The following is an 18,944-nucleotide window of genomic DNA, read 5'->3' as shown; positions in this document are numbered from 1 at the left end:
GGAAGCGCCACCTGCGCATTTAAGCGTTTGACAGGGATAGACGCACGACTTGATCGCCGTACAGGTGATGACTGGTGGATGTTGTCGGCAGCAAAACAACCAGTCTCAGTTGTTTTCGCCAACAAATGCAAAACATGAAATATGTGCAGGAAAAAGGCAGACCTGGCACAGTCTCGGAGGGGAACCAGAGTTCAGGCTTCAATTCAATCAAAGATTCGTTCGTGTTATTTTCCTGGATCTCTGTTAATACTCGTCACACGACTTCCAGAGGCAATTCGTTCGCTTGCTCACCTCTCATGCATCGACACTGGAGTTATCATATCACCAGCAATATCACAGAGCCATTAATAAAAGCAAATTACTGCGGATGCTGGAATCTGAAACCAAAAGAGAAAATGCTGGAAAATCTCTGCAGGTCTGGCACCATCTGCAAGGAGAGAAAAGAGCTGACGTTTCGAGTCTAACTGATTAAAGATAAAGATAAAAACAAAGGGGGAGTATTATGGAGCTATTTCCACCACGCTGAGAGAAGGTGAGTCAAGGCTCCAGATGCAAAGGTGATAATGACAGTGCATGGAGAGATTAAAGGGAGATTAAGAGGCGTGAATGACCCAGGCTCAAGCCAGCGCTATGTGACAAAATATGTGAGGGATGGGTGAAGCAGAGACAAAATGGAAAACAGGGGAGAAGGGTAGCAAAGCGGGAAGAGGAGAGGAAAAAGGTATTGAGAGAGTGGGGAGCGAGAGAAAGAGAGACAGTCAAGAAATAAGAGGTACAGAACAGTGAAAAAAAAACACAACTAAAAAAGATAAATAAAATAATTGAAATAAAATTACCTGAAGTTGTTTGAATTCAACAACTTCAGACAATTTTACTTCTTTTTTTTATTCATCTTTTTTATCATTTCACCTGCACTATCATAGAGCCAATAGATGTGGACAGCACTGAAAACACAGTCTTCGGTCGCACTCGTCCATTCCGAACAGATATCCTCAACTCATTCAGCCGCGATTGCATGCACTTGACCCATTTCTCTCTCAACCCTTCCGATTCAAGTACACGCCCAGATTCCTTAACAGTATTGGAATTATACAATCCATCACCAGCTGGTCTGGTAAGTTATTCCAGAAACGCACCACCCTCTGCGTGCAGCCGTTGCCCCTCACTGCCTTTCGAATTCTCACCCTCCCACACCAGATTTATACCCTCTAGTTCTGAACTGCCCCACCTGAGCGAAAGGAACTTGTCTATTTACCCGATTCATCCCCCTCATGATTGAAAAACCTCCGTAAGATCAGCTCCCAGCCTCTGACGCGCCAGGCGAAATAGTGAGCGAGTGTTCAGCCTGTAAACGTTTGCACCTTTTCCATTTTCAAATGTAGGGTGTAGCATGCTGTCTGAAGCAATCGTTTTAGCAGCTGACCTGTCGCTGACAAACTCTGCAGGAAGGCCTGATAACTTGCTGTCAAACGAAGATTGCATAAGCAACATGAGTCATTGAGCAAAACGTGCAATTGACTTCTGAGCTGTTGCTGACACCAAAGCAACTGCGTCGTTCGGGAGCAGAAAGAACCTCACTGATAGATTACAATTCCAATGCATTTGGCATAAGGTTCGTAGCAGTTAATCAGCAGCACATAACCCTGACTCCAAAGGTCTGTGAGTATCCAGAAGAACAGTGAGCGATCCTTGAAGGTACGGTTCTCCAGACGAAATTTGTCAACGTGAGAAGCTGCAGCTGAGCTGGTGGCGTTGCGATTGAAATTGCATGCGTCCGGACATTGTGCTTAATTTTAGATATCAGAGCAAATGGTTAACTCGAGTATGCGCGTTCGGAAAAGTAAATGTTTTTTTATGTTGAAAAGCTTTGCAACGAAAGGAAATACTTCAGACTATCGTGCGATCGATGAGAAGCAGAAAATGCAGAGCAGCCGTGGTTGTGGGCACCGGCAATATAGGCATTTGCTTTCGCCCAGCCGCCAGCGTTGGTCGGTTAGCTCAGCTGGTTAGAGCGTGGTGCTAATAACGCCAAGGTCGTGGGTTCGATCCCCACACTGACCACATGCAGCGCTTGTGTGGTTGCTGTGTTTCCAAGCGACGTGCTCCACAAAGCCGGAAGCGCCACCTGCGCATTTAAGCGTTTGACAGGGATAGACGCACGACTTGATCGCCGTACAGGTGATGACTGGTGGATGTTGTCGGCAGCAAAACAACCAGTCTCAGTTGTTTTCGCCAACAAATGCAAAACATGAAATATGTGCAGGAAAAAGGCAGACCTGGCACAGTCTCGGAGGGGAACCAGAGTTCAGGGTTCAATTCAATCAAAGATTCGTTCGTGTTATTTTCCTGGATCTCTGTTAATACTCGTCACACGACTTCCAGAGGCAATTCGTTCGCTTGCTCACCTCTCATGCATCGACACTGGAGTTATCATATCACCAGCATATCACAGAGCCATTAATAAAAGCAAATTACTGCGGATGCTGGAATCTGAAACCAAAAGAGAAAATGCTGGAAAATCTCAGCAGGTCTGGCACCATCTGCAAGGAGAGAAAAGAGCTGACGTTTCGAGTCTAACTGATTAAAGATAAAGATAAAAACAAAGGGGGAGTATTATGGAGCTATTTCCACCACGCTGAGAGAAGGTGAGTCAAGGCTCCAGATGCAAAGGTGATAATGACAGTGCATGGAGAGATTAAAGGGAGATTAAGAGGCGTGAATGACCCAGGCTCAAGCCAGCGCTATGTGACAAAATATGTGAGGGATGGGTGAAGCAGAGACAAAATGGAAAACAGAGGAGAAGGGTAGCAAAGCGGGAAGAGGAGAGGAAAAAGGTATTGAGAGAGTGGGGAGCGAGAGAAAGAGAGACAGTCAAGAAATAAGAGGTACAGAACAGTGAAAAAAAAAACACAACTAAAAAAGATAAATAAAATAATTGAAATAAAATTACCTGAAGTTGTTTGAATTCAACAACTTCAGACAATTTTACTTCTTTTTTTTATTCATCTTTTTTATCATTTCACCTGCACTATCATAGAGCCAATAGATGTGGACAGCACTGAAAACACAGTCTTCGGTCGCACTCGTCCATTCCGAACAGATATCCTCAACTCATCCAGCCGCGATTGCATGCACTTGACCCATTTCTCTCTCAACCCTTCCGATTCAAGTACACGTCCAGATTCCTTAACAGTATTGGAATTATACCATCCATCACCAGCTGGTCTGGTAAGTTATTCCAGAAACGCACCACCCTCTGCGTGCAGCCGTTGCCCCTCACTGCCTTTCGAATTCTCACCCTCCCACACCAGATTTATACCCTCTAGTTCTGAACTGCCCCACCTGAGCGAAAGGAACTTGTCTATTTACCCGATTCATCCCCCTCATGATTGAAAAACCTCCGTAAGATCAGCTCCCAGCCTCTGACGCGCCAGGCGAAATAGTGAGCGAGTGTTCAGCCTGTAAACGTTTGCACCTTTTCCATTTTCAAATGTAGGGTGTAGCATGCTGTCTGAAGCAATCGTTTTAGCAGCTGACCTGTCGCTGACAAACTCTGCAGGAAGGCCTGATAACTTGCTGTCAAACGAAGATTGCATGAGCAACATGAGTCATTGAGCAAAACGTGCAATTGACTTCTGAGCTGTTGCTGACACCAAAGCAACTGCGTCGTTCGGGAGCAGAAAGAACCTCACTGATAGATTACAATTCCAATGCATTTGGCATAAGGTTCGTAGCAGTTAATCAGCAGCACGTAACCCTGACTCCAAAGGTCTGTGAGTATCCAGAAGAACAGTGAGCGATCCTTGAAGGTACGGTTCTCCAGACGAAATTTGTCAACGTGAGAAGCTGCAGCTGAGCTGGTGGCTTTGCGATTGAAATTGCATGCGTCCGGACATTGTGCTTAATTTTAGATATCAGAGCAAATGGTTAACTCGAGTATGCGCGTTCGGAAAAGTAAATGTTTTTTTATGTTGAAAAGCTTTGCAACGAAAGGAAATACTTCAGACTATCGTGCGATCGATGAGAAGCAGAAAATGCAGAGCAGCCGTGGTTGTGGGCACCGGCAATATAGGCATTTGCTTTCGCCAAGCCGCCAGCGTTGGTCGGTTAGCTCAGCTGGTTAGAGCGTGGTGCTAATAACGCCAAGGTCGTGGGTTCGATCCCCACACTGACCATATGCAGCGCTTGTGTGGTTGCTGTGTTTCCAAGCGACGTGCTTCACAAAGCCGGAAGCGCCACCTGCGCAATAAAACGTTTGACAGGGATAGACGCACGACTTGATCGCCGTACAGGTGATGACTGGTGGATGTTGTCGGCAGCAAAACAACCACTCTCAGTTCTTTTCGCCAACAAATGCAAAACATGAAATATGTGCAGGAAAAAGGCAAACCTGGCACAGTCTCGGAGGGGAACCAGAGTTCAGGGTTCAATTCAATCAAAGATTCGTTCGTGTTATTTTCCTGGATCTCTGTTAATACTCGTCACACGACTTCCAGAGGCAATTCGTTCGCTTGCTCACCTCTCATGCATCGACACTGGAGTTATCATATCACCAGCAATATCACAGAGCCATTAATAAAAGCAAATTACTGCGGATGCTGGAATCTGAAACCAAAAGAGAAAATGCTGGAAAATCTCAGCAGGTCTGGCACCATCTGCAAGGAGAGAAAAGAGCTGACGTTTCGAGTCTAACTGATTAAAGATAAAGATAAAAACAAAGGGGGAGTATTATGGAGCTATTTCCACCACGCTGAGAGAAGGTGAGTCAAGGCTCCAGATGCAAAGGTGATAATGACAGTGCATGGAGAGATTAAAGGGAGATTAAGAGGCGTGAATGACCCAGGCTCAAGCCAGCGCTATGTGACAAAATATGTGAGGGATGGGTGAAGCAGAGACAAAATGGAAAACAGGGGAGAAGGGTAGCAAAGCGGGAAGAGGTGAGGAAAAAGGTATTGAGAGAGTGGGGAGCGAGAGAAAGAGAGACAGTCAAGAAATAAGAGGTACAGAACAGTGAAAAAAAAAACACAACTAAAAAAGATAAATAAAATAATTGAAATAAAATTACCTGAAGTTGTTTGAATTCAACAACTTCAGACAATTTTACTTCTTTTTTTTATTCATCTTTTTTATCATTTCACCTGCACTATCATAGAGCCAATAGATGTGGACAGCACTGAAAACACAGTCTTCGGTCGCACTCGTCCATTCCGAACAGATATCCTCAACTCATCCAGCCGCGATTGCATGCACTTGACCCATTTCTCTCTCAACCCTTCCGATTCAAGTACACGCCCAGATTCCTTAACAGTATTGGAATTATACAATCCATCACCAGCTGGTCTGGTAAGTTATTCCAGAAACGCACCACCCTCTGCGTGCAGCCGTTGCCCCTCACTGCCTTTCGAATTCTCACCCTCCCACACCAGATTTATACCCTCTAGTTCTGAACTGCCCCACCTGAGCGAAAGGAACTTGTCTATTTACCCGATTCATCCCCCTCATGATTGAAAAACCTCCGTAAGATCAGCTCCCAGCCTCTGACGCGCCAGGCGAAATAGTGAGCGAGTGTTCAGCCTGTAAACGTTTGCACCTTCTCCATTTTCAAATGTAGGGTGTAGCATGCTGTCTGAAGCAATCGTTTTAGCAGCTGACCTGTCGCTGACAAACTCTGCAGGAAGGCCTGATAACTTGCTGTCAAACGAAGATTGCATAAGCAACATGAGTCATTGAGCAAAACGTGCAATTGACTTCTGAGCTGTTGCTGACACCAAAGCAACTGCGTCGTTCGGGAGCAGAAAGAACCTCACTGATAGATTACAATTCCAATGCATTTGGCATAAGGTTCGTAGCAGTTAATCAGCAGCACATAACCCTGACTCCAAAGGTCTGTGAGTATCCAGAAGAACAGTGAGCGATCCTTGAAGGTACGGTTCTCCAGACGAAATTTGTCAACGTGAGAAGCTGCAGCTGAGCTGGTGGCGTTGCGATTGAAATTGCATGCGTCCGGACATTGTGCTTAATTTTAGATATCAGAGCAAATGGTTAACTCGAGTATGCGCGTTCGGAAAAGTAAATGTTTTTTTTATGTTGAAAAGCTTTGCAACGAAAGGAAATACTTCAGACTATCGTGCGATCGATGAGAAGCAGAAAATGCAGAGCAGCCGTGGTTGTGGGCACCGGCAATATAGGCATTTGCTTTCGCCAAGCCGCCGGCGTTGGTCGGTTAGCTCAGCTGGTTAGAGCGTGGTGCTAATTACGCCAAGGTCGTGGGTTCGATCCCCACACTGACCACATGCAGCGCTTGTGTGGTTGCTGTGTTTCCAAGCGACGTGCTCCACAAAGCCGGAAGCGCCACCTGCGCAATAAAACATTTGACAGGGATAGACGCACGACTTGATCGCCGTATAGGTGATGACTGGTGGATGTTGTCGGCAGCAAAACAACCAGTCTCAGTTGTTTTCGCCAACAAATGCAAAACATGAAATATGTGCAGGAAAAAGGCAGACCTGGCACAGTCTCGGAGGGGAACCAGAGTTCAGGCTTCAATTCAATCAAAGATTCGTTCGTGTTATTTTCCTGGATCTCTGTTAATACTCGTCACACGACTTCCAAAGGCAATTCGTTCGCTTGCTCACCTCTCATGCATCGACACTGGAGTTATCATATCACCAGCAATATCACAGAGCCATTAATAAAAGCAAATTACTGCGGATGCTGGAATCTGAAACCAAAAGAGAAAATGCTGGAAAATCTCTGCAGGTCTGGCACCATCTGCAAGGAGAGAAAAGAGCTGACGTTTCGAGTCTAACTGATTAAAGATAAAGATAAAAACAAAGGGGGAGTATTATGGAGCTATTTCCACCACGCTGAGAGAAGGTGAGTCAAGGCTCCAGATGCAAAGGTGATAATGACAGTGCATGGAGAGATTAAAGGGAGATTAAGAGGCGTGAATGACCCAGGCTCAAGCCAGCGCTATGTGACAAAATATGTGAGGGATGGGTGAAGCATAGACAAAATGGAAAACAGGGGAGAAGCGTAGCAAAGCGGGAAGAGGAGAGGAAAAAGGTATTGAGAGAGTGGGGAGCGAGAGAAAGAGAGACAGTCAAGAAATAAGAGGTACAGAACAGTGAAAAAAAAAACACAACTAAAAAAGATAAATAAAATAATTGAAATAAAATTACCTGAAGTTGTTTGAATTCAACAACTTCAGACAATTTTACTTCTTTTTTTTATTCATCTTTTTTATCATTTCACCTGCACTATCATAGAGCCAATAGATGTGGACAGCACTGAAAACACAGTCTTCGGTCGCACTCGTCCATTCCGAACAGATATCCTCAACTCATCCAGCCGCGATTGCATGCACTTGACCCATTTCTCTCTCAACCCTTCCGATTCAAGTACACGTCCAGATTCCTTAACAGTATTGGAATTATACCATCCATCACCAGCTGGTCTGGTAAGTTATTCCAGAAACGCACCACCCTCTGCGTGCAGCCGTTGCCCCTCACTGCCTTTCGAATTCTCACCCTCCCACACCAGATTTATACCCTCTAGTTCTGAACTGCCCCACCTGAGCGAAAGGAACTTGTCTATTTACCCGATTCATCCCCCTCATGATTGAAAAACCTCCGTAAGATCAGCTCCCAGCCTCTGACGCGCCAGGCGAAATAGTGAGCGAGTGTTCAGCCTGTAAACGTTTGCACCTTTTCCATTTTCAAATGTAGGGTGTAGCATGCTGTCTGAAGCAATCGTTTTAGCAGCTGACCTGTCGCTGACAAACTCTGCAGGAAGGCCTGATAACTTGCTGTCAAACGAAGATTGCATAAGCAACATGAGTCATTGAGCAAAACGTGCAATTGACTTCTGAGCTGTTGCTGACACCAAAGCAACTGCGTCGTTCGGGAGCAGAAAGAACCTCACTGATAGATTACAATTCCAATGCATTTGGCATAAGGTTCGTAGCAGTTAATCAGCAGCACGTAACCCTGACTCCAAAGGTCTGTGAGTATCCAGAAGAACAGTGAGCGATCCTTGAAGGTACGGTTCTCCAGACGAAATTTGTCAACGTGAGAAGCTGCAGCTGAGCTGGTGGCGTTGCGATTGAAATTGCATGCGTCCGGACATTGTGCTTAATTTTAGATATCAGAGCAAATGGTTAACTCGAGTATGCGCGTTCGGAAAAGTAAATGTTTTTTTATGTTGAAAAGCTTTGCAACGAAAGGAAATACTTCAGACTATCGTGCGATCGATGAGAAGCAGAAAATGCAGAGCAGCCGTGGTTGTGGGCACCGGCAATATAGGCATTTGCTTTCGCCCAGCCGCCAGCGTTGGTCGGTTAGCTCAGCTGGTTAGAGCGTGGTGCGAATAACGCCAAGGTCGTGGGTTCGATCCCCACACTGACCACATGCAGCGCTTGTGTGGTTGCTGTGTTTCCAAGCGACGTGCTCCACAAAGCCGGAGGCGCCACCTGCGCATTAAAGCGTTTGACAGGGATAGACGCACGACTTGATCGCCGTACAGGTGATGACTGGTGGATGTTGTCGGCAGCAAAACAGCCAGTCTCAGTTGTTTTCGCCAACAAATGCAAAACATGAAATATGTGCAGGAAAAAGGCAGACCTGGCACAGTCTCGGAGGGGAACCAGAGTTCAGGCTTCAATTCAATCAAAGATTCGTTCGTGTTATTTTCCTGGATCTCTGTTAATACTCGTCACACGACTTCCAGAGGCAATTCGTTCGCTTGCTCACCTCTCATGCATCGACACTGGAGTTATCATATCACCAGCAATATCACAGAGCCATTAATAAAAGCAAATTACTGCGGATGCTGGAATCTGAAACCAAAAGAGAAAATGCTGGAAAATCTCTGCAGGTCTGGCACCATCTGCAAGGAGAGAAAAGAGCTGACGTTTCGAGTCTAACTGATTAAAGATAAAGATAAAAACAAAGGGGGAGTATTATGGAGCTATTTCCACCACGCTGAGAGAAGGTGAGTCAAGGCTCCAGATGCAAAGGTGATAATGACAGTGCATGGAGAGATTAAAGGGAGATTAAGAGGCGTGAATGACCCAGGCTCAAGCCAGCGCTATGTGACAAAATATGTGAGGGATGGGTGAAGCAGAGACAAAATGGAAAACAGGGGAGAAGGGTAGCAAAGAGGGAAGAGGAGAGGAAAAAGGTATTGAGAGAGTGGGGAGCGAGAGAAAGAGAGACAGTCAAGATATAAGAGGTACAGAACAGTGAAAAAAAAACACAACTAAAAAAGATAAATAAAATAATTGAAATAAAATTACCTGAAGTTGTTTGAATTCAACAACTTCAGACAATTTTACTTCTTTTTTTTATTCATCTTTTTTATCATTTCACCTGCACTATCATAGAGCCAATAGATGTGGACAGCACTGAAAACACAGTCTTCGGTCGCACTCGTCCATTCCGAACAGATATCCTCAACTCATCCAGCCGCGATTGCATGCACTTGACCCATTTCTCTCTCAACCCTTCCGATTCAAGTACACGCCCAGATTCCTTAACAGTATTGGAATTATACCATCCATCACCAGCTGGTCTGGTAAGTTATTCCAGAAACGCACCACCCTCTGCGTGCAGCCGTTGCCCCTCACTGCCTTTCGAATTCTCACCCTCCCACACCAGATTTATACCCTCTAGTTCTGAACTGCCCCACCTGAGCGAAAGGAACTTGTCTATTTACCCGATTCATCCCCCTCATGATTGAAAAACCTCCGTAAGATCAGCTCCCAGCCTCTGACGCGCCAGGCGAAATAGTGAGCGAGTGTTCAGCCTGTAAACGTTTGCACCTTTTCCATTTTCAAATGTAGGGTGTAGCATGCTGTCTGAAGCAATCGTTTTAGCAGCTGACCTGTCGCTGACAAACTCTGCAGGAAGGCCTGATAACTTGCTGTCAAACGAAGATTGCATAAGCAACATGAGTCATTGAGCAAAACGTGCAATTGACTTCTGAGCTGTTGCTGACACCAAAGCAACTGCGTCGTTCGGGAGCAGAAAGAACCTCACTGATAGATTACAATTCCAATGCATTTGGCATAAGGTTCGTAGCAGTTAATCAGCAGCACATAACCCTGACTCCAAAGGTCTGTGAGTATCCAGAAGAACAGTGAGCGATCCTTGAAGGTACGGCTCTCCAGACGAAATTTGTCAACGTGAGAAGCTGCAGCTGAGCTGGTGGCGTTGCGATTGAAATTGCATGCGTCCGGACATTGTGCTTAATTTTAGATATCAGAGCAAATGGTTAACTCGAGTATGCGCGTTCGGAAAAGTAAATGTTTTTTTATGTTGAAAAGCTTTGCAACGAAAGGAAATACTTCAGACTATCGTGCGATCGATGAGAAGCAGAAAATGCAGAGCAGCCGTGGTTGTGGGCACCGGCAATATAGGCATTTGCTTTCGCCCAGCCGCCAGCGTTGGTCGGTTAGCTCAGCTGGTTAGAGCGTGGTGCTAATAACGCCAAGGTCGTGGGTTCGATCCCCACACTGACCACATGCAGCGCTTGTGTGGTTGCTGTGTTTCCAAGCGACGTGCTCCACAAAGCCGGAAGCGCCACCTGCGCATTAAAGCGTTTGACAGGGATAGACGCACGACTTGATCGCCGTACAGGTGATGACTGGTGGATGTTGTCGGCAGCAAAACAACCAGTCTCAGTTGTTTTCGCCAACAAATGCAAAACATGAAATATGTGCAGGAAAAAGGCAGACCTGGCACAGTCTCGGAGGGGAACCAGAGTTCAGGCTTCAATTCAATCAAAGATTCGTTCGTGTTATTTTCCTGGATCTCTGTTAATACTCGTCACACGACTTCCAGAGGCAATTCGTTCGCTTGCTCACCTCTCATGCATCGACACTGGAGTTATCATATCACCAGCAATATCACAGAGCCATTAATAAAAGCAAATTACTGCGGATGCTGGAATCTGAAACCAAAAGAGAAAATGCTGGAAAATCTCTGCAGGTCTGGCACCATCTGCAAGGAGAGAAAAGAGCTGACGTTTCGAGTCTAACTGATTAAAGATAAAGATAAAAACAAAGGGGGAGTATTATGGAGCTATTTCCACCACGCTGAGAGAAGGTGAGTCAAGGCTCCAGATGCAAAGGTGATAATGACAGTGCATGGAGAGATTAAAGGGAGATTAAGAGGCGTGAATGACCCAGGCTCAAGCCAGCGCTATGTGACAAAATATGTGAGGGATGGGTGAAGCAGAGACAAAATGGAAAACAGGGGAGAAGGGTAGCAAAGCGGGAAGAGGAGAGGAAAAAGGTATTGAGAGAGTGGGGAGCGAGAGAAAGAGAGACAGTCAAGAAATAAGAGGTGCAGAACAGTGAAAAAAAACACAACTAAAAAAGATAAATAAAATAATTGAAATAAAATTACCTGAAGTTGTTTGAATTCAACAACTTCAGACAATTTTACTTCTTTTTTTAATTCATCTTTTTTATCATTTCACCTGCACTATCATAGAGCCAATAGATGTGGACAGCACTGAAAACACAGTCTTCGGTCGCACTCGTCCATTCCGAACAGATATCCTCAACTCATCCAGCCGCGATTGCATGCACTTGACCCATTTCTCTCTCAACCCCTCCGATTCAAGTACACGCCCAGATTCCTTAACAGTATTGGAATTATACCATCCATCACCAGCTGGTCTGGTAAGTTATTCCAGAAACGCACCACCCTCTGCGTGCAGCCGTTGCCCCTCACTGCCTTTCGAATTCTCACCCTCCCACACCAGATTTATACCCTCTAGTTCTGAACTGCCCCACCTGAGCGAAAGGAACTTGTCTATTTACCCGATTCATCCCCCTCATGATTGAAAAACCTCCGTAAGATCAGCTCCCAGCCTCTGACGCGCCAGGCGAAATAGTGAGCGAGTGTTCAGCCTGTAAACGTTTGCACCTTTTCCATTTTCAAATGTAGGGTGTAGCATGCTGTCTGAAGCAATCGTTTTAGCAGCTGACCTGTCGCTGACAAACTCTGCAGGAAGGCCTGATAACTTGCTGTCAAACGAAGATTGCATAAGGAACATGAGTCATTGAGCAAAACGTGCAATTGACTTCTGAGCTGTTGCTGACACCAAAGCAACTGCGTCGTTCGGGAGCAGAAAGAACCTCACTGATAGATTACAATTCCAATGCATTTGGCATAAGGTTCGTAGCAGTTAATCAGCAGCACATAACCCTGACTCCAAAGGTCTGTGAGTATCCAGAAGAACAGTGAGCGACCCTTGAAGGTACGGTTCTCCAGACGAAATTTGTCAACGTGAGAAGCTGCAGCTGAGCTGGTGGCGTTGCGATTGAAATTGCATGCGGTCGGACATTGTGCTTAATTTTAGATATCAGAGCAAATGGTTAACTCGAGTATGCGCGTTCGGAAAAGTAAATGTTTTTTTATGTTGAAAAGCTTTGCAACGAAAGGAAATACTTCAGACTATCGTGCGATCGATGAGAAGCAGAAAATGCAGAGCAGCCGTGGTTGTGGGCACCGGCAATATAGGCATTTGCTTTCGCCCAGCCGCCAGCGTTGGTCGGTTAGCTCAGCTGGTTAGAGCGTGGTGCTAATAACGCCAAGGTCGTGGGTTCGATCCCCACACTGACCACATGCAGCGCTTGTGTGGTTGCTGTGCTTCCAAGCGACGTGCTCCACAAAGCCGGAAGCGCCACCTGCGCAATAAAGCGTTTGACAGGGATAGATGCACGACTTGATCGCCGTACAGGTGATGACTGGTGACTGTTGTCGGCAGCAAAACAACCAGTCTCAGTTGTTTTCGCCAACAAATGCAAAACATGAAATATGTGCAGGAAAAAGGCAGACCTGGCACAGTCTCGGAGGGGAACCAGAGTTCAGGCTTCAATTCAATCAAAGATTCGTTCGTGTTATTTTCCTGGATCTCTGTTAATACTCGTCACACGACTTCCAGAGGCAATTCGTTCGCTTGCTCACCTCTCATGCATCGACACTGGAGTTATCATATCACCAGCAATATCACAGAGCCATTAATAAAAGCAAATTACTGCGGATGCTGGAATCTGAAACCAAAAGAGAAAATGCTGGAAAATCTCTGCAGGTCTGGCACCATCTGCAAGGAGAGAAAAGAGCTGACGTTTCGAGTCTAACTGATTAAAGATAAAGATAAAAACAAAGGGGGGGGGGGTATTATGGAGCTATTTCCACCACGCTGAGAGAAGGTGAGTCAAGGCTCCAGATGCAAAGGTGATAATGACAGTGCATGACGTGCCCCACAAAGCCAGAAGCTTGTTGAAAAGCTTTGCAACGAAAGGAAATACTTCAGACTACCGTGCGATCGATTTGAAGCAGGAAATGCACAGCCGCATTTGCTTTCATCGCACCAGCTGCGCTCATCAGTCAGCTCAGCTCTAACCAGCACGCAAACACTGCACATGGTCAGTGTGGGGACTGAACCCACATTATTGGCGTTATTCGCACCACGCTCTAACCAGCTGAGCTCACCGACCAACGTATGCCGCGTTGCGAAAGGAAATGCCCATATTGCCAGTGTTCAAAATCACGGTATCAGGGTTTCCTGCCCCGGGGAGCCACCAGGAACGCTTAATAAACTTGAAGGTGGGACCCTGTGGGGAAGAGGTAGGCTTCCTAGTAGATACTGGGGCAGCATTGTCGTCGCTGAATTTTAAACCAAAGATAGTCGGAATGTCAACACGGTCAATTACTGTTTCCAGGGGTTCAAGGGGAAAAATTTACTGTTCCAGTATTTGAACCTGTGATGATAGAAGGTCCGAAGGATACAGTTTCAGGGGAACAGTTGTATATCCCTGATATAGGAAGTAACTTACCAGGGAGAGATTTAATTACCCTCTTAGGACAGGAGATTTGAATTCAGGAAAAAAGAATTAGTTGTACAAATGGTAATGTTGACAGAAGATGTGGAGAGAGAGAGGTAGACCCTATTATATGGGCTAGAGAAGGCAATCGTGGTAAAATACAGATCCGTCCCTTAGAAATAAGTTTAAAAAGGAAAGGGGATGTTGTTTCTGATCGACCATATCCCATGTCCATAGAAGGTAAACGAGGACTGCAGCCAGGAATTGAGGAGCTAGAGATGGACTGTTGGAGCTAAGTATGTCTCCTTATAATATCCTCATTCTACCAGTGCGTCAATCCGATCGAAGTTCTCGATTGGTGCAGGAGTTGAGAATATTGAATTGTACGTTATTAAGTACGATCCCTCTTGACCACAAATGGTTTAGTGTGATAGATTTAAAGGATGCCTTTTAGGAGGAAAGTCGGAATTTTTTGCCTTTGCATGGAAAGATCCCAAAAAAAAGACGGAAACACCAATACCAGTGGACCGTGCTCCCCCAGGGGTTTATGCAATCCCCAAATTTATTTGGACAGATGTTAGAACAAATATTGGAGAAATGTAGCAGCAGCAAGGGAACTATCCTGTTGCAGTATGTAGCCGACCTCTTAGTAACAGGAAAGAGAAGAGAAAGAGTAGTAGAAGCCACAAAAAAAAAATTGAATTTCCTGGGTCAGCAGGGACCGCGGGTATCTAAAAACAAATTACAATATGTGGACCGAGAAGTGAAATACTTGGGACATTTAGTTCGTGAGGGAAGCGAAAGGGAAGCCTGGAACGGTTAAAGGGAATAGTGGGGATTCTGCTGCCAGGAATAAACGGGAATATCATAATTTTGGGGGTTTAACGGGATATTGCAGATTATGGATTGATTCTTATGCTCAAAAGACGAATAAATTATATCTCAAACCATTAGAGGAGGAACCAAAATGTCTGAGTTGGGAAGAAGAGGAAAAAGAACTATTTAAGAATTCAAAAGAGATCTGATCCATGCCCCCGGGTCAGCCTTACCTTCTCTAGATAAACCTTTCCAGCTCTTTGCTACCGTAGATAAGAGAGTGGCTTTGGGAGTATTAACCCAGAGGTGGGGAGGAATGAAACAGCCAGTAGCATATCTTTCAAAGCTGTTGGATCCAGTATCCCGGGGGTGGCCTGAGTGTATGCAGGCTGTGGCTGCCACAGCACTGTTGATGGAGGAAAGCAGGAAGCTTACACTTGGGGGAGCCCTAATAGTAAGCACTCCACACCAACTGAGAACAATCCTAAACCAAAAAGCTGGGTGATGGTTGACAGACTCGCAGGTTCTTAAATATGAGGCATTATTAGTAGAAAAGGATGATCTAGTGTTGGTCACGGACAATTGTTTAAATCCAGCTGCCTTTCTTTGGAAAGGGGAAGGAGAATCTCCTTAGAATCCAGAGCACGACTGCCTTGACATTATAGAATACCAAACTAAGGTCTGCATGGACCTGAGAGATGTTCCGCTTCGTGCAGGAGCCTGACTGTTTATAGACAGATCATCCCGGGTGACTGAAGAGAAAAGACATAATCGGTATGCAGTTGTAGACGGGATGGAAGGTGGTGTGGTAGAGGCAGGAAGGTTGCCAAATGGGTGGTCAGCTCAGACCTGCGAACTCTATGCATTGGAAAGTGTCCTTAGGGCGTTAGAAAATAAAGAGGGAGCAGCATACAGTGACTCTAAATATGTATTTGGTGTTGGCACTTTTGGAAAGATATGGCAGGAAAGAGGACTGATCAATAGCCGGGGGAAGGAATTTGCACACGAGGTGTTGATTAAACGGGTCTTGGAATCCCTATTACTCCCCTGAGAAATAGCGGTAGTGCATGTAAATGGTCATCAGAAAGGAAATGAACCAGAAGTTAGGGGGAATAGATTAGGCGATAAAGTGGCTAAGGAAGCATGCATGGACACACAAGGAGTGCTAATTCATTCCCTAATATCTCCTGTTCCTGATCCCCGGAAGCTGTTATATTTACTGAAAGAATTGAAAAGGAATTGACAGATTTTGGGGCTGAAAAAAAACAGCAGATGGGCATTGGATTTTACCTGATGGAAGGGAAATGTTAAACAAAATGATGATGCGAGAAATTATGTCTGTCCTACATCAAGTCAGCCATTGGGCAGTACAAGCAACGTATCTTTTAGTTCTTAGGGAATATGGATGTAAAGGAATATATACAATTGCTAAACACATATGTGAGGGATGTATCATATGCAGAAAGGTAAATAATAAGGTCTTGAGAAAACAGACCCCGGGAGGAAGAGACCCGGGATTGAGACTCTTCCAGAGTATACAAGAAGATTATACTGAACTACCCAGAGTAGGAAGACTAAGATATATACTGGTCATAGTAGATCATCTATCTGGTTGGGTTGAGGCATACCCCCGAGCTACTGCCACTGCGAGTGTGGTGTGTAAATCAATATTGGAGCACATAATTCCCCGATATGGGCTAGTGAACCATATAGATTTCGACCAAGGAACTCATTTTACCTCTAAAGTGTTACAGGAGATAATGAAAGGGTTGGGAATTTCCTGGGAGTACCATAATCCATGGCACACACCATCATCAGGAAGGTTTGAGAGAATGAACCAAACACTCAAACGACAGCTCTCTTAATTGATAATAGAAACTAGACTCCCTTGGACCAAATGTTTACCTTTCGCTCTCTTGTGAGTCCAAAAAGCCCCAAGGAAAAATTTGGGACGATCCCCTATGAAATCATATTTGGATTACCTTATCTAGGAATGAACGGAGAATTGACAATTCCCAACACTAAAGACTTATTCTAAAGAAATATTACACTGGGCTTGTCCGCCTCTTTGTCTCTCCTCAGGAAACAGAGTTTATTGGCACAGACTCCACCCCTTGAATTCACCGTTCATCCCATCCGGCCGGGAGATTGGGTCTTAGTAAAATCATGGACAGAGACTAAATTGAGCCATATCAGGCTCTTTTGATTACCGAAACGGCAATAAGGATGGTGGAGAAAGGCTGGACTCACTACACTCGGATCAAAGGGCCAGTAGAATCTCCAGTTGGGGAAGAAGTCTGGACAGCCGAATCAACGGAAGACCCGCTGAAACTCAGGCTGAACAGACTTAGAGTAACTGATTATACAGTGGTGACACGAGTGCGGGATTATTTCTGTAGGATTATGTATTAAGTTTTATTGTACTTCAGCAGAATTTTTAGAATGCTGGGGATCTTAGAGTTATGATGCTAGCTCTCTTAGTATTGGGATTTGTCAAATATAATTTCATATGTATTATTAACGGTCCCTGCATCTGATAATCCACATGAAATAGACGCTGATGCATGCAGTTTAGTAAATTGTGGGATGTAGATAATCAGAGACAGTACCGCAGCTCAGAGATACATCTTAAGTCCTTTGGGGATGGTACTTGGTATTATGGTCTTTTAACAATACACAGGGCCACCTTCTGGTTTTCTCCCACAATCCAAAGATATGCAGGTTAGGTAAATTGGCCATGCTAAGCTGCATGTTCTGTTCAGGGATGTGTAGGTTATATGCATTAGTCAGGAGTAAATGTCCAGTAATTTGAGAGCAGAATGGTGCTGAGTGGATTATTCTTTGGAACGTCAGTGTTGACTTGTTAGGCCAAATGGCCTGTTTCCACACAGTAGGGATTGTATAAACTTAGAATTGTGTTTTGCTAAATAAAACTGACAATGTTTTAAAACTGTCGCATTTAAAACTTACCTTTAACTGTCAATTGTCAATATGTAAAATATCTCAATGTTACTGAAATCAATGTTCAAACAAAACACTGCACATAAAGTCGCACAAAGATCCTCATGACCATCTAATTACTGTTCAGAGAATAATCACAGTAAAATTTTATTGTTTCTGAGATCAATCGCACTATCACAGTAAGGATCTGGTTATCATTCCCTTCAATAAATGCAATCGTTGTCCTCTGGTATTTCAGTTCAGTCGTTATACACTATCCTGGTTGTTCAAAGCATGGTTATTCTTTATTATGAAGGGCCAAGTGTTCTAACGGCAAGAGATGTTGTTCGATCTGATTTGATGCATGTTCTCAAACAAGTTTTCACTATAAATATTGCAAAAAATGTGTTTATTTGGTATTGTTCAGCTGCTGATGCTAACATTTTCAGTTCATGTTCATTAAGCATGTTTGGAGAAAGTGAGGAAAGCTGTGGTGTTGCAAAAGTGCAGGCACATTCAAAGAGCAGGAGTATCGAAAAGATTCCTGATGAAGGGCTTATGCCCAAAACATCGATTCTGCTTCTCCTTGAATGCTGCCTGACCTGCTGTGCTTTACCGGTACAACGCTCTTGCCATTAGAAATATTTGACTAAATATTCAGAGACAATACTAAAAGTTACCTCTGTCAATTTAATTTACTGTGCTTTCTATTCACTGAACGTTTGATGTTAATCGCTCCTCTTTTTCTTCTTAAATCTGATACAAATTTCAAAATACAGAACACATTAAAATTCACATGAATTATAAATTTACATTCTCGACAAGAAAACCAATAGAAGGCGATATAGAATTCTTGAACAGCCTACACATTTGAATGAAAAAGCAATTCCTTCTAAAAAATGTTTCCACGTCTGTATCTTTTTCTCAATTCAATAAACCTGCAAGTTTATAATTGTCAGTTGATTTCTCTGAATGAGTACCTAATCAATGTCAATGCAACAGCTGAAACATTAACAACAGACTGATAACTGGGTGTTAAAGACCTAATTTGAAGCCAACAAATGTTTGATATTTCCTAGAATTCCACCAGAAAACATACTTGAATCGTAATACAAGAAGTAAGATGTGCAGACATTATTTTTAAATGAACAAACTCCAATATTTCCAAAGCATTTCAATCTTACGGTCAAAATGAACAGGTGAATAAAAAAATAAAAACAAATTTCTGACAATTCATAAACTGAACAACAATTACAAATTCACTTTGATCAAAGGACAGAGTAATATATAGATGAATCACAACATTTTGTAACAAAGTAGGTAATCAGCTGACTGACAAGTAATACGTGGT

General features: G+C 44.2%; 6 non-coding genes across 6 annotated transcripts; all 6 read left to right on the top strand.

Moving 5' to 3' along the window:
* The first annotated feature begins 1,987 nt into the window (after window positions 1–1,987).
* trnai-aau (transfer RNA isoleucine (anticodon AAU)) lies at window positions 1,988–2,061 on the top strand. The gene has a single exon. It is a non-coding gene; the product is annotated as a tRNA-Ile (tRNA).
* A 2,040-nt stretch (window positions 2,062–4,101) lies between these two features.
* trnai-aau (transfer RNA isoleucine (anticodon AAU)) lies at window positions 4,102–4,175 on the top strand. The gene has a single exon. It is a non-coding gene; the product is annotated as a tRNA-Ile (tRNA).
* Window positions 4,176–6,217: 2,042 nt separating this feature from the next.
* On the top strand, window positions 6,218–6,291 carry trnai-aau (transfer RNA isoleucine (anticodon AAU)). Its single transcript has one exon. It is a non-coding gene; the product is annotated as a tRNA-Ile (tRNA).
* A 2,041-nt stretch (window positions 6,292–8,332) lies between these two features.
* trnai-aau (transfer RNA isoleucine (anticodon AAU)) lies at window positions 8,333–8,406 on the top strand. Its single transcript has one exon. It is a non-coding gene; the product is annotated as a tRNA-Ile (tRNA).
* Window positions 8,407–10,446: 2,040 nt separating this feature from the next.
* Window positions 10,447–10,520, top strand: trnai-aau (transfer RNA isoleucine (anticodon AAU)). The gene has a single exon. It is a non-coding gene; the product is annotated as a tRNA-Ile (tRNA).
* Window positions 10,521–12,559: 2,039 nt separating this feature from the next.
* trnai-aau (transfer RNA isoleucine (anticodon AAU)) lies at window positions 12,560–12,633 on the top strand. Its single transcript has one exon. It is a non-coding gene; the product is annotated as a tRNA-Ile (tRNA).
* Window positions 12,634–18,944: the final 6,311 nt, after the last annotated feature.

The sequence above is a fragment of the Chiloscyllium punctatum genome, chromosome 1 (assembly GCF_047496795.1).
Source record: "Chiloscyllium punctatum isolate Juve2018m chromosome 1, sChiPun1.3, whole genome shotgun sequence".
Taxonomy (NCBI): Eukaryota; Metazoa; Chordata; class Chondrichthyes; order Orectolobiformes; family Hemiscylliidae; genus Chiloscyllium; species Chiloscyllium punctatum.
Note: the sequence above shows the minus strand (reverse complement) of the source record. Positions and strands in the feature narration are given on the sequence as shown.